The sequence below is a fragment of the Bubalus kerabau genome, chromosome 20 (genome assembly GCF_029407905.1).
Source record: "Bubalus kerabau isolate K-KA32 ecotype Philippines breed swamp buffalo chromosome 20, PCC_UOA_SB_1v2, whole genome shotgun sequence".
NCBI lineage: Eukaryota > Metazoa > Chordata > Mammalia > Artiodactyla > Bovidae > Bubalus > Bubalus kerabau.
In genome coordinates, this window is record NC_073643.1 from 31,820,820 (window position 1) to 31,836,915 (window position 16,096).

General features: G+C 39.1%; 1 protein-coding gene across 20 annotated transcripts in view; it reads left to right on the plus strand.

Moving 5' to 3' along the window:
- Positions 1–16,096, plus strand: part of FOXP1 (forkhead box P1) — a 714,382-nt gene that overhangs the window by 178,647 nt on the left and 519,639 nt on the right. For all 20 annotated transcript variants that reach the window (XR_008705966.1, XM_055557294.1, XM_055557289.1 and 17 more), the window contains one exon: positions 4,761–4,890. The gene's annotated coding sequence lies outside the window, so the exon portion shown is untranslated. The remainder of the gene's footprint in view (positions 1–4,760; positions 4,891–16,096) is intronic.

The window sequence follows — 16,096 nt, forward strand, 5'->3', positions numbered from 1 at the left end:
AAATGCATCTTTCTGAATGTCCTTGTAGAGAGATTGTAAACTTTTAATTGTCTGAAAAGATCTTTATTTTGAAAGATAATTTTTCTTGACATGCATGCAATTCCAGGTAGATGGTTTTTGCCTCTGGGTGGTGTTCTGGATAATTTTATTTGGATACTGGTTTTCTGGTGGGTTTTCTTTTTTTTTTTTTCTTTTTAAATTTCAGTTGCTATATATTTCATTTCTAGAGGTCAGAGTTTTGGTTAGAGTTACAGAGCTTGATTTTATAGTATATGTGTGTATTGCATGTATATATATATATTGTATGTATTTTATAGTATATGTACTATAGATACATATAAAACTATAGTATAGTTTATGTGGTGTTTTGGTTAGAGTTATACATCTTGTTTTTTATAGTACATATGTATATATATGTATGTATTGTTGTTTAGTCACTAATGCATCTTTGCATTGCAGGAGGGTTCTTTACGGTTGAGCCACCAAGGAAACCCATATATGTATTATAGTATGTGTATATATGTGTGTATATATATACACACACACACGTGTGTGTGTGTGTGTGTGTGTGTGTGTGTGTGTGTATGGGGCTTCCCTTATAGCTCAGTTGGGAAAGAATCTGCCTGTAATGCGGAAGAGCTACGTTCAGTTCCTGTGTAAAGAAGATGCCCTGGAGAAGGAAATGGCAACTCACTCCAGTATTCTTGCCTGAAGAATCTCATGGATAGAGGAGCCTAGCGGGCTACAGTCCATGGGGTCACAAGAGTCGGACACAACTTAGTGACTAGACAACCATCATATATATATATACACACATACACACACACACACACACACATAGTGTTTATTTTATAGTGTATATATTAATACTATAAATACATACAAAAACTATATATATTATATATAGTATTTTGATTAGAGTTATAGAGCTTGTATTTCATAGTATATGTGTATTATTTGTGTATAGAGAGTATATTTATAGTATTATGCACTGTACAAATATATATAAATTGTAGTATATCATTTATATAGTATTTTGGTTAGAGTTACAGAACTGATATTTTATAGTGTATATATGTATTTGTGTATGTATATACTATATGTGTCTATAGAGAGTGTATAGTATATATAGTGTGCAAATACATATAAAAACTATATATAATGTATATAGATTATGTAGTATTTTGGTTAAAGAGCTTGCATTTATAGCATATAGTATATGCATATGATTTATATATACTATATACAGAGTGTATTTATAGTGTATATCCTGTACATGTGCAAACTGTAATATATCATTCATACAGTGTTTTGGTTAGAATTATAGAACTTACAGTATATATATGTGTCTATGTATATATGTACTCTATGTGTGTGTAGAGAGTATATAGTATATATAGTGTAAGTACATTTAAAACTTAGTATCTATCGTTCATACAGTATTTTGGTTCGAGTTGCCCAGCTTGATGGAGATGAAATTTAGTCTTGAGTCAGCTGAATTCTTAACAGAGCACACAAAACCAAAAAATTTCCACACAGCACAGTGATAGTTTGTCCTTTATTTTTTTAATATGCCTGGTGACACTAACGTTTTAGGAAGTCAAGCTGATTAACACTAATGATACTCGTAAGCTTTGTTTAACCAACTTATGTCTTAGCTAAAAGTCAGCCTCTGTGTGCATCCAGAGTGGAAGTCCTGCATGATCTGTCTCTTCTCATAGCAGTTCTTGCACTCCTTGGTTCTTTAACCCACCTGTGAACCTTTGACTGCGTTTCCCAGGTGACTCAGTGGTAAAGAATCTGCAGATGTGAGTTCGATCCCTGGTTGGGGAAGATTCTGTAGAGAAGGAAATGGCAACCCACTCCAGTGTTCTTGCCTGGGAAATCCCATGGACAGAGGAGCCTGGTGAGACCGTCTATGGGGTCACAGAGAGTTGGACATGACTTAGCAACTACACAACAACACAAAGCCTTCTACTAAGATATTCTGTTTTGGAGGAATTCCTTTGCAGTCCCGCTTCCATTTTCCTTCCAAAGCTTGAAAACCTCCAAATTCCCCTCAAAATCCCTTATCTGCCCAGATACCTAGCGTCTTTTTATGTGCTCACTTATGTGGCTTCTCTGTGCTTCCAGATCCCTCTTGAATCACAGGCCAGACCTGTGTCCCCAGCCATCATTTGGTATAGGGGTTGCAAGGGTTCTTTTTCTTGCCTTTTTCCCTTTAAATTAAATGTGTACTATTAAAAAGTTAGCTGCTATCTTTTAAACATGAGGAAATTTTACAAAATAGTGATTTGGATTCTTGTGTTTGATTTTAGAATTGAAAGCTCTTACAGCCTGGGGTTTATGTTGTCACAAGGCAGTAATGGGCTTGTGGGGCTACTGGCTGCTGCTGTCTTAGCTAAGAGAGCCTGGGGCCTCCAGCCTGCAGCCTCCCTCACCACTCCCTGGACCTTTTACCTGGTCTGTCTTGCTCACTCATATTATCTGCCTGGTCATTGTAGATGCCTTAGCTTTCCCAATACGAACAAGGAAGCTCAGGTCAGAAAGGTCTACAAGGCCTTATAGCCAAAACTCACTCAAGCAAGCCTCAGTCAGAAAAATGTCTAGTGCAAGGTAGGCACTCAACATTTTGTGTTAATATATTGATGAGAAAAAGCTGGATTTCTTTTGACTGTAAGCTTTGTCAAGTTCCTAATAGCTGTGTGATATTGGCAGGTTACTAAAACTTTCTGTGCCTTGGTTTTCTTATCTGCATGTAAGAGTGTCTTTGTGTTAAGAATAGAATTAAATGAAATAACTGTTGTAAAATACTGAAAAAAATATCCAATGCAGTGTGTATTTTCAATGAATGGCAAGTGTATGCTTAGAGGATCCTGAGAATTAGTTCTTTAAATTGTTGATTTGTTTATTGACTCCGTCTGTCTTGAGTGGCTGCTATGAGCCAGGCATTTTTCTAAATTTTTGGAAGATAAGAATACAACAGCGACGTTTCCTTGTCATTTGGAGCTTATAGTCTAGTGGAGAGGACAAGTGAGGAAATGAGAAAAAAGTTTATAGGTGATGACAAGAGCTCTGAGGACAGCAAATAGAATGATTTAATTGGGGGTGATAGCTTAAGTACGTAAGTGAGACCGCATGCTTGAAGAGGCCTTTGCCTAGAAGACCCTGTGATGAGAAGGAGCCACTTGTTTAAGGAGTAAGCTCATGGCATTCCAGGTACTTGGGAAAGCCAGTGCACTAAGTGTGAGGTAGGAAAACCCTTGGCTTCTTGAAATGGATGTCCACCACTGCATCCATGTTGTAGTTGAGGATTGAGTTGATGGCTGGTGGTGGTGTCAGAGAAGTAGAAAGTGACTGGATGATGCAGGGCCTTCTAGGCCAGAGAAATAAAAAGATTTTGTCCTGAAGATGGTGAGCATTTTCAGCCCCTTTCTTTTTGCTACATGACATCGACTTAGTAGGTTTGCAGAGCTTCCCTGAGTCTTGAAAATGCTTCTTGTATCTCAAGGCTACTTGGAGTTTGGACACAGGGGCTTTATCATTTTGAGACAAAGTGTGGTCTGTGATTGGCCCTATCCAGTTACCTGGTAGTTTGGAAGAAATACAGAATCTCAGGCCCAATTCCAGAGACACTGAACCAGTGTCTCTGGGAATGGCCCAGGAATCTGTATTTAGAAAGGTCTTCAAGTTATTCTTATGTATGCTGAAATATGAGAACCACTCATCTGTAACACACATGGGCACATTTCCGTAGGAGTTGGAGCTGTAGTTTTGGGAGAGGAATGGAAGCCTTCCACGGTCACCCAGTGGGGGTTGTCAGCTGCCAAGGCTGCAGGTGTACCAAAGTTTGGCACTAGTGCCAAGGTGAGAATTCCTCTGTGCATGTGCAAAATCCTCTGCCCGCTGCTCAGTTTTGGTGTTGATGGAAGATTCATAGTAAAAACCTTCTTTTTTAATCTGGAAGCTTGGAGAAGAAGCTAATAGTTTAGGTTATTTGACATAATAGGCTTTATCCAAAAACACTAAGATGCTATGAGGTAGAAGGGACATGAAAAGCATTAATTAGTGACCTGCCCGTGCAGATGAAAGGACTGGAATCCTGAGGTATTAAATGACTTTCCTGGAGCCACATGATTGATGACAATGCTGGGTCTAGAATTCAGGCTTCTCCACTTGGGCATCTGCACATTACATGATGTGTTCTATCTTGATGGAACTATCTCCAAGAAACATCTCTTGCTCCTTATATGTAATTCATAAATGTTTGTAGAATTATTTTGGAGGAAAATGATTATAGTTACCTCTCTTCCTAGTTTTGACATTTATTATTATTTTTGAAACAATTTTTATTTTTACATGTTTTTTTCTTCTAGTAAAGAGAGTTACTTAATATGAATCAGAATGTTTATCCATGTCAGATTTGAGTTAAAACAGCTTATTGTTACTGAACACTTTATAATTGGACAAAAATGCTATTTTTGTTACGCCAACATATGTAAAATATTTGGCACAAAGTCTGTAATAAACAACAACCTCTCAGTGTATGTGTTGAAGTAATTGATATCTGTATCTTTCAAAACATTATTTCCGGTTTATATTTTACAGCATCACACTTGATATATCGACATACCTCATTTGAAAGGTGTTTTCCCCTACCTCTAGGTTCTATGTCTATAGCGCTGTTTTCAAGTTTAAGGAAGTGGTGGTTTTAGAAGTTACATCTTAGTTATGTGTAAAAAAATATTTTTGTATTGCAGTGTCCCAGGAGCTTTTGCTGACAATTCCAGTTTCCAAACGAAACATTTGGGCGATGGTGAAGGCTTCAGTACCTTCTCACATTTTCTGTCAACAATGAATGGACGGATGTGATGCCTGCTGGTCGAAAGGGTGAGTGAACATTTAAGATTATTCGTCTGAAAATTCACAAGGCCAAATGTGGGCTGAAGGGGTCCTGCCCAATGCAGGAAACTGAAAAAAATCCCAAGTTCATTGGAACAGCTACACTGAAGATGAGAGACTGTCATTGAGAAAGAACAGACACTATCATTGTTTTCTGGTAGAACCTTTTGGGATAACTTGTACACTGATCTGAGAATTTATAAAAGGTATAATAGGACACAGGAGAACTTTTTTTGTTTATGTGATTCTTTTAAGCATAATCTGAAGGACAGGCTACCTAAATTATGAGCTACATGCACAGTTGAAAGAGTAATTGCGTTTTTTTGTCTCATTACAGTTTGGTGATAAAATGAACTACCATGAAATAAGACCATAATGACCTCATTTTGAGTGATGGGAGGGGGATTTAAGTCTGATTTGTTCATTGAGAAGGTCCCATCCCAAGACTTCTACATGACTGGGGTTCTTGAGAAAGCAAAAGGGTTGGGAATTGTGGACTGTTAACAGATTTGCAGATAGACTTATGAGCATTTTTTCCTATCGTAGTTCTCCTCATCAGATTACTCATTGTAATTTTTAGGGGAGGGTGTTAGGAGAGGTTTGATGATCTTTTTCTTTTACATGTGTTTTCCATATTTGATGACATCTGTCATGTTCCTCAGAACTTGCTGGCTACCCTGTAGTAATGAATGAACAGTAGTGACTTGCCTTTATCAAAGACAAGAATTGGTTGAGCCTAGTTGTTCTGGGTAAAAACTCTGACATCATTCAATGGTAGCTTTGTCATAAAATGAGGTCAACTTTATGGGAAATCCTTTGGTTTCAGTCATTTAATAATAAGAACCATTGGTATAAATTCACTTTGTTTGTCTTAGTGGAGCTATATTTGAAACAGATTCTATTTAATGGAGGTAAGTACAGTGAAGTAGAAAGAGCACTGTATTAAAAATTGGGAGACCTAATAGCTAGCTGACATGGGGAAGTTAGTCTCTGTTTTAATTTACTGTATTTAAAATAAAGCAGGTTGGTTAAAATGTCGTATTTGTCATTGCTAATGAGGCCCTGGAAGATGTCTGTTTAAGTCCTCTTATTTTACAGGTGGAGTGTATGCAGCCCAGAAAGTCTAATTGAGTTGCCTATGTCCCTGGGCTTGGTCAGAGCCAGGTTTTTTTTTTTTTTTAATCATCAGTGATTCTCTCTAGCTTATCTCAATTATCGAGTGTGACATCCAAGCTCTGCAGTTTTGTAAACCTTCTTTGCTGATATGTGTCTCTTTAAAGCTTTTGTTTTGCATTCAGCTGCTTTGGGCGATATTTGGCTTCCCTGGTAGCTCAGAGGTTAAAGCGTCTGCCTGGAATGCGGGAGACCTGGGTTCAATCCCTGGGTCGGGAAGATCCCCTGGAGAAGGAAATGGCAACCCACTCCAGTACTCTTGCCTGGAGAATCCCATGGAGGGAGGAGCCTGGTAGGCTACAGTCCACGGGGTCGCAAAGAGTCGGACACGACTGAGCGACTTCACTTTCACTTTTTAAAGATTTTACAGGTAGAGGTCATTTTGGCAAATCCTTCCCATTTCGTAGATTAAAAGAGCTGTGGTGAAGCAGCCAGCCCAAGTGTCAGAGACCAGGTGATCCTCAAAGAGCCTGAGGGCTTTAAAATTCACTTCACTTAGGCTCCTTTGGTATCTGATTACCTATCACATTTCATTCTGCTGGAGCTGGAGATAGAGGAAAAACAGAGTCATGTCTCTTCCTAGTATAGTATATTTTCACTGGCAAGTAATAAAGCAAGTAGAAATCAATAACACATAAGGCAAGGATGTACACCATGAAAAGAAACGGTTAATGGAGTCATGGAATTTTAGATCTGTTAGGGTGCTTTGATGATCTTGTGGGATGGTCCTGGGCAAGTCCTATGGTTCCTTCTCCTATGAAGCTCTTCTGAGGTTTTCCGTTGCTAAGCAGCTGTGATAGACTTTTATAAGTGGTCCGTAGACCAGTGAGCAACTAGCAGGCATTATAAAAAATTATATCTTTGGGGATTCAGGTAGAGTTGAGAACAGAGCCTGGGTCTGTCTTATGTAAACATGAGAATTCACAGAAGTGGTTGGACTTCTGAAGGTATTGAACTAGCAATAAACTCAGGTTTGAGGTTACCTGTCATCGTCTTCAGTGTTGAGAGGGTCCAACTCAATCTCACTGTCATAAATTAATGTATGAAATTGAACAAAACTAAATGAATGGATTTATTGAAGACTAGGCTCATTTTGTTCATTAATTTCATTTGGGTAAGGCCTTCTATTTGAAAAACCAGTTTAAAGAACTATAATGAAAATGATATCTCTTGTATTGATATTAGGCCCAGACACATACCATTTTTTTTTCTAAAGAAGGAATTTGCTTCATATTTATCAGATTGTGATCAATTTGCCTTCACTATATTTTTAGTAGGAAGTGAAGATCCCTGAAATCTGATGAGCTGGGGTATATTTTGTGATTCTCTATCCTTGCTTAGCCTCAAAGCGCACCTTCGAGATTTGTTTAAAGGACTGATTTTCTTCCTCCATGATGCAGTAACCTGGCCTGTGATGCACTGCATATCTGGCAGCTAGTTAATCCTTCTCTTGTCAAAAATGTATTCATAGTCATGCATTCAAAAACGTATTCATTCTTATGGCTTTTAGAACTTTTAGAACAATTCATTGAGTAGCCAAAAGAAGCACCAGTTAATTGTTACGGCTGATAATTTGGAGTCTTTAGGCACAAAATCACCTCCAGTTCTGAGTGAAATGTTTCGTGATAAGTGACCTCATGGTGGAACAAGGTCCCAGTCACAGGAATAGGCAGCTAGAACAACAGATTCCTTACTCCAGTGCATGGAAGTGTCACCACATGAGAAAAGGTTTGGACAACCAGATGATTATGGCAGAATTTTTTGTTCAGAAAACAGGTAGTTGGGTAATGTACTCAATTTGTATTGGTGATAACCATGCTTGTGTAATAAATCGGCTTAGGGTCAGGTTCCAGAGAGAGAAAGGCTGAGAGCACTTGAGAGGTCTCTTTGTGATGTGATTCTTTAATGCCATCCCTTGCCAGCAGGGGATCAGAGTTGACTCCTGCTTCCTTGGTATGAAGCTTTAGTTGTTATTGGTACCTATGTGATGTACATCACGAGACTCCAAGAGTGAAGAGCAGGTAAGTCTGCTGCATATTTAATAGGCAGTTAGCCACAGTGTTATTAATAAATGTGATAATAACAGTCTGGATTTGCATAGAGTTTTCCTGAGAAGAGTTGACTGTAGATGGCAAATATGCTGGCTGTCCATCCATCTCCTAGCATTGCACTCTCCCTACCAATAAACTGTCCCTCGCTGGTGGATCTGAGATAAGGGCATAAATATCATGCAGCATTATTTTGTCACCAGTTATTTTTGCTTACTTGTCCATAGTTTCTCTTTGGATCTCTCTTATCAAATTCGTAGCTTTTGACCTACTAGAAAGAGGGAAAATAATTGATTTAGTTTAAGGCTTGATAGTGGGCTACTTTGTGGCTGGAAGTTTCTGGAATTTTTTAAAACTCAAGAATGTGGATTTTTGTCATTGGTTCTGAGATGGGGTGTGGTGGTGGTGCAGCTTCTAGGAAGAAGTGAGGACCGATAGGCATCTGGGGCCAGGAAAGCTGGTCGGTGGGCTCCCGCTCTGAGCTGCCTCGTGCAGAAAGCTGGTCAGTGGGCCAAACCACTGGCTTTGCTGAAACTTCCAGTACCTGAAATTTGACTTTGAAAAGTAATTTTAACAATTGAATAAACTACGTGATATGTTTTATAAGCCAGGGCGAATGATCTTAAGTATTTTGGTCTCTTTCATAACACAGTGAGCCTAATATTGGTAAAAATACAGATCTTCACTCACGCCATAAAGAGAGCCTAGATTTAATAAGCAGTTATGAGTGCTGGCAGCTGCCTATCAAACTGCATAACTTGGACTCCAGCATGTGAAGACGGTGTCAACTTAAATTTTATCTCGGAAGTTTTTTTTTTAAGCGTTTATTTTGCCTTTCTCTCCAGTCTCTAACCTAATGCAAGTAATGTAATTGGCTGAATATTTTCCACATAGCTAATTGGCTAGGGGCCAGGGGGGAAACCATTGTCTGGCTTGATGAAGATCAGAAATTAACATGACATTTACGTGGAGGTAATGGAATATATTAGTAACCCGGTAATGCAGGAGGGTGAGAGGAAGAGTGTCCATCCTTTCCTGCCCATAAGCAGCGGGAGGAGTTCTGATGACCGTGAAAGAAGCCCCAGTACCCGCCACCCCAGACCCCCCAGGAGCTCACAGCATGGCCAGCCGGTCCTTGTGTTGCTTTTACTTTTGAATTCTTAAGACAGAACTGTAAGACAAACTAATGAATTATTCCATTTGTCAATTAAAAAAGAAAATCCACCAACTACTATTGTAAGATTAAATTCCAATTAGAAGATTGCATTTAATTCGGAAGCTATAACATTGTTTTAATGAATTCTCTCTGAGGTGACAGTTTGTGTGAGATAAATTTATATGGTGTAGGTAGGTATAAATTCATTGGATAATGTTAAACATGTTACTTCATATATATTAGCTGTGAAATTTATTTCTTCTCTAGTTATGTCCCCAAGGAGGTAGAGTCAGAGGGAAAAACATATCTTCAAAGAAAGAACCCTTTCTGTCCTTTCAGATACTTGCTCTAAAACAGCCTTTTTTCTCACTTTTATTAAAAAAAAAAACAAAAAACAAAACTGTTAAATTTGTGTATTAACTGAATTTATGATTCTTGGTGTATGCTATTTATAAAATTGAATATAGGTTTTATGATATAGGAAATTAGTCTAGGAATGAGAATATGATCCAATTTTGTAATAAAGGTAATCTGCATTTATATTGCAGATATTTTCCATTTTTTCTCTAAGCCCCTTATGGGATTACACACACATTTCTCTGGACATACAAATTCACTGTGAACTTTTAATGTAGTGGGCAGGCTTTTGTTCTTCTGACATCTGCACAAAGCATCAAATCCTTTGCCTAAATCAAAAGTGACAAACATTTTGGACACACTTTCGATTGTATAATTCCTTCACCTCTGTTGGTTCCTGTGCTCCTGGCAGACATCACTAATTGATCACATTCTCTTCTCTGCTCTGTGTGGATGTGGTCTGAGAAATTACTCCATTTAAATTCTTGGAGCTAAGCTTACAAATCCAGCATTTACATGAATGTGCTCACAATCATGTCAGGCAAATGATTTGTCTTTGAATATAGTATACTTACCCCAATATCTGTCACACAAGGCAATTTTGAGAAAATTTTACACAATCCTGGCAATTACCTGGTTGTGTGACAACTGGATTTTGATATGTGTGCGCCATATGTATAAGGTTTGGTAGGCAGTTTATTTTGTACTTTTTAACTGGTTTTGGTGTTATGTGTCTGAAGCATTACAGTTTTGTACTTTTTTTTTTTTTTTTTCAATTTCTATAACTTGGGAAAAGATAAGAGAGTCTGTTACCCTCTTGTTACCTGGGCATTAACTCAGGCTCAGACACGGCATGGAAGTGGCGGGGTGAAAACTAAACTAGACTTTCCCTCTTCAAGTGCAGTTTCTTTCTTAAAGGGAGGGGCATATACACGTAGCAGGTGCTGACCAGGGCCCAGCAAGTATCTTGCAATTTCCTTTTGCATATTAACCTTGGTTTTTGTCAATACACTGAAGCCAGCTGTACCAGCAAGGAAGGCATTCAGCTATTATATTTCAAATGATATCTTCTGTGATGTAAAATTCTAGGAGCCTCAACTACATGGCATGTTGTTTTTGAAAATAGTAGGTTTTCTCTTCACTTGGTTCAAGTTAACCCACAGAGTTTAAGAGAAGGAAATTTCCATTCAGCTTATGTTCAAGCTGCTGCCCTACCCTGTGGAGAACTGACATCCTTTTAACTCCTCCTTAAAAGAAAAATGAGCAATTAGCATATCTACATACCATTTAGTTAACTTACATTTCAATTTTGTTTCAACGTATTCTTTGATTGTTTAGTCATGGTAACTAGAGTTCTGGAAAATGGCTGAGGTTAACATGTGGATTGGTAACCTGTTGAGCCACATTTGTAGGATAACATGATTGGCTTTTGTCAAAGATGCCAAAATCTGTGAGCCCCGTATGGTCTGACCTGGTGCTGGCTCTTGGATTCTCTGTTACACGTTGTTTGTTCTATATAGCGCCAACCAATTGATTGGAAGAGGCTCATGAGATGAAATCTTTTTCATCCCTCCTCATATTCTGTGAGGTTTTGGTAATAATTGTACCAATAATTATTTGTACCAAATAATTATAGCAGCCAGTCATTGAGCATTTATTTTGCCTGTAGTGGTTTGGATATCACACAGAGTATCTCATATCATCCTAACAGTATCTCTGTATACTTGATATTATTATTCTGGTTTTATTATTGAAAAGAAAGAAGCTCAGTGTCTAAGTGACTATTCAAGATCACACAGTAGGTTTTACAAGTGGAGTTTCCCTGAAGGTGGGTCCGTTTCAAAGCCTGTGTCTTAACCAGGAAGGCATGCGACATCCTTACCTTTGATTCCATGTTTCTCTAAGGTCCTTTTATTTGATTTAGGCAGGGAAGATTTTGTAGCTTCTAGTTGTCTTCAGGAAGAAGTAGAATCCAAGTCATTTAAATCCAACTCATGTAGCTTAATCTACACACAGGATTTTTATAGGACTGGGATAAAAAAGGGAATAACTTCTTCCAATTTTTTTTTTTTTTTTTTCAAAAATATTCCTTACTTACTGGCCTTTTCCTCTAAATCTAAAATCTCCCAGATACATGTAGTTGGGCTTAGTGTTGCATGCTTCTTCCAGGTCCTCTTGTAAAACAAAGATGCTCTAGGTGATGGTGGCTCATGGAATCCCTAACATCCAAGCAGATGAGTTTTCTCCTTTGATACAACATGAACAGACATAGGGCCAGCAGGCCCGCTGATCCAGAGAACATGTGAAGAGAGGGACAGCCTGGGCTACTGTGCTTTTGTGCCCAGGGCCAGAGCCAGGCAGTGGCAGGGTCAGGCCTGCCACTTTGTCACGTGCGTTTAGATCCCTGTGTTTGAGCTGCAGGGACTTCTACCCATCCAGGATGGACTTGCAGGCTGGAGGGCCAGGAGGCTAGTTTCAGGTATGCTCTGTGGAGGTTTTCTTACAACATGTGCATTCAGTTGTTATTAAGGGGATTTTTCTTTCCATATGTTTTAGTGTGGCATATTGGACTGTGTAACGGGGGAGCCTGGTGGGCTGCCGTCTATGGGGTTGCACAGAGTCGGACACAACTGAAGCAACTTAGCAGCAGCAGCAAGGGTGAAATGCGATGTTATTTTGCCATTTCCTTTACACATTTTCAGAAAAGAAAAAATGCAGCAGAATCTTGATCTTCTGGAATCTGGGTGATGGGTATATGGGAGTTCATGGTACTATTTTCTCTACTTCTTTGTATATTCTACCACTTTATGATGAAACAAGGTGTGTGTGTTTGGAGTAGGGGCATCAGTGAGGGGCTAATCTGGCTTATTATCCAGCCTGGTGTTGGTAAACCAGTCACCGGGTAGAACCAGGTTTCTACTCCTCTGTCCTCCGTACCACCTTGGGCAGCCTTCAGCTGCTGGTGTAATTGAATTGATACGGAGTCTTAGGACAAGGAGATGCTAACCTAATCAGCCAAGAGTTGAAGTAATTTTCTGGACAATATAGATAAAATAACTTTACCTGACATACAAGCATTCCCTGACTAACCTACAAACAATGACAGTGGTTGAGTAGCTGTCATAACGGAGCGTATGTGACATGCCAGGGGCTACGATACACCAGTTATGGAGTTTCTCTCTAACCCTTCAGTGGGCAGTGTTTGAAAAGGTGCGGGGGGGACTGCACCCAGGGCCCATTGGACTTTCTTCTGTTCCACTTCCAAGTCCTTGGAGCCTGTTCTTCAGCCTGTGATTCAGGGACTACCTGAATTGTGTTAAATATAGATTTCCAGACCCATACCCAGGTATAGGACTAGAGCTTGGTCTCTGAGTTAGTATAGATAAACTCAAGCCCTAGCCCCCAGGCTTCACTGAGAGGGTTACCTTGGCCACGTCAAGGCTGCTCTCCAAGCTTGTTTCCTCCTCTGCAGACTGTGGACAGTGGTAGCATCTGCCTTGTTTTCTGTGAAAAGTCCTCAGTACTGTGCTTGGCACCTAGTAAGCACTAGGTATGCATTCCCTGAAACTGTATTTTAACCTTTTTGAGACATTTACAAACACCCCGACATAGCTGGGAATGTTAAGGATGTAGCAATTAATGCTCCAGGTGGCATTCTTTGGTGGATATAATTTAAACCTTACATATCCTAGAAGCGTTTTTTAGGGTAATTATTAAAAACACTTTAAAAATCAGTGTTACGAGTTTTTTATGTAGGTATATGAAAAAGAATTCTGTCATCAAAGTGTATAAGAGTTGACAAGTGTAAATATGCAGTTAGACAGTTTCAAAAAACGTGTATTATTTACTGATCAATGTAGTGTCTCCTCTGGAGCCATTACACTCAGTCATTTCCTGTCAATCTCTCCAGGCTGTTATAATCAGACTATGGATATGCATATTAAAATACAAGAAAGTTATTGTGCATGTGTGGTGGCAGCTTTTTAATTGTTAATAATGTTGCTGCTTTAAAAAGATATCAGGATAGTTTTCTCTTATGATGGTTAATAGTCATCAGAATTGAAGGAGGGCTTAGGGAACCTGAAACTCAGGGTGGACGAGCATGAGGCCCACAGGTACCGATCGGTATCTGTGCTTCCAGGCAGTGCCTCCTGATAAAAGGGAAGAGCTTTTTATCTGATTTTGGTGCTGAGTACATGGAGATTCCTTCTGCTCTTTTTTCTAATGTGTTTTTGGAAAAGTTTTATAATTAAAAAATATATATATGCTTCTATATGTGTGTGCTGATAAAAGAGCCATCTAACTTCTCTGTTGATAACAGGGATCAACAAACTTTCTGATCCAGAGAGGAAATATTTTGGGCTTTGCAGGCTACCTGGTCTCTTGCAACTACTTGCTGTGCTGTATGCAAGCAGCCATAGGTGACTAGACAGCAAAGGTCCGTCTAGTCAAAGCTATGATTTTTCCAGTAGTCACGTATGGAGGTGAGAGTTGGACCGTAAAGAAAGCTGAGTGCCAAAGAATTGATGCTTTTGAATTGTGGTGTTGGAGAAGACTCTTGAGAGTCCCTTGGACTGCAAGGAGATCAAACCAAGTCAATCCTAAAGGAAATCAACCCTGAATACTCAGTGGAAGAACTGATGCTGAAGCTGAAACTCCAGTACTTTGGTCACCTGATTTGAAGAGCTGACTCACTGGAAAAGACCCTGATGCTGGGAAAGATTGAGGGCAGGAGGAGAAGGGGACAAAAGAGGATGAGATGGTTGGATGGCATCACCGACTCCATAGACATGAGTTTGAGCAAGCTCAGGGAGTTGGTGATGGACAGGGAAGCTTGGCGTGCTGCAGTCCATGGGGTTGTGAAGAGTTGGACATGACTGAGAGACTGAACTGATATGTGATTCATATGTGAATGGTCATGGCTGTGTTTCCAATAAAATTTATTTACAGTCCTTTGAATTTCTTATAATTTCCATAGATCACTAAAGAGCAGTAGTTTAATTTTTTCCCAGCCCTTTAAGAATGTAAAAACTATTCTTAGTTCATGAGTGTAGGGTTCCAAATAGGGCCCCTATTTGGCCCTAGGGCCTGTGGTTTTCTGCATCTTCTTGCAGCCTGAAGCAACATTAAGGATGCAGTCTTTGTTGTAGCTCTGTCACCATGCTTGGGCCTGATCATTTGCTCTCCAATTTCTGATGAAATAATAATGTCATCATGTTTTCTTCACATCTCATCTTGAGATAGGCTTGTTCTGTGTGACTGGATTATTTATTGATTTAGAGTGAAATTTAGTGAGGGTTCCTCCTCCCTTTCCTTTATTTAAAACAAGAGAAAGGTGAGCCTGAAGTAAAAATGAGGTGGAGGGTAAAAGATGAAGTGAAAGGGAAAACAAGTCACAGAAAATAAACGGATTCTGAAACTGGTATGTAAAATCTATATTCTCCTCAATACAGTGTTTTCTGGTATGTGTTGTGTATCTCACCAGTGGAATTAAGATGAAATATTTTACAGTTACAAATGGACATTTTTTTAAAACTTGAGTTAGGTATTTTATATATATATATATATATACACACACACACACACACATACACATATATATATATATTTATACACACACACACACACACACACATATATATATATAATATGAAAGTGAAGTCGCTCAGTCGTGTCCAACTCTTTGCGACCCTATGGACTGTAGCCCGCCAGGCTCCTCCCTATCCATGGGATTTTCCAGGCAAGAATACTGGAGTGGGTTGCCATTTCCTTCTCCAGGGGATCTTCCCAACCCAGGGATGGAACTCTGGTCTCCCACATTGCAGGCAGAGTCTTTACCATCTGAGCCACCAGGGAATCCATATATAATATGAAATAGGTAGCAAAATACTATTAGCCCATCATTTGGTTTCTCACTATTGCTTAAATGCAGCATTTAATAAAATTGAGAGCTTTAAGGAAAAATACAAGAATTACTTAAAAGTGGTTCTTGGGCACACCAACACAAGCAGAAGTTTTTTCCCCTAAATATCCCTACTGTATCAAAGGAGGAATAGAGATCAGAAGGCTTATAATGTGTGTCATTTGATTTTCTCCAAAGAAATGTCTGGAGGATCAGAATGATAAAAAATGAGACAGAAGTAGACTCACAGACAGAAAACAAACAGTTACCAAAGGGAAAAGGTGAGGGGATAAATTAGGAGTTTGGGATTAAGATATACACAGTACTATTTAGAAAATAGATGACCAACAGGGACCTACTGTATAGCATAGGGAACTCTATCAATATCTTCTAATTACCTTTAATGAAAATGAGTCTAAAGGAGAATACACACACAGTTGTTTTTCAGTTGCTCAGTCATGTCTGACTGCGACCCCATGGACCACAGCACTTCAGGCTTCTCTTTCCTTCACCATTCTCCTGGAGCTTGCTCAAACTCATGTCCATCGAGTTGGTGAT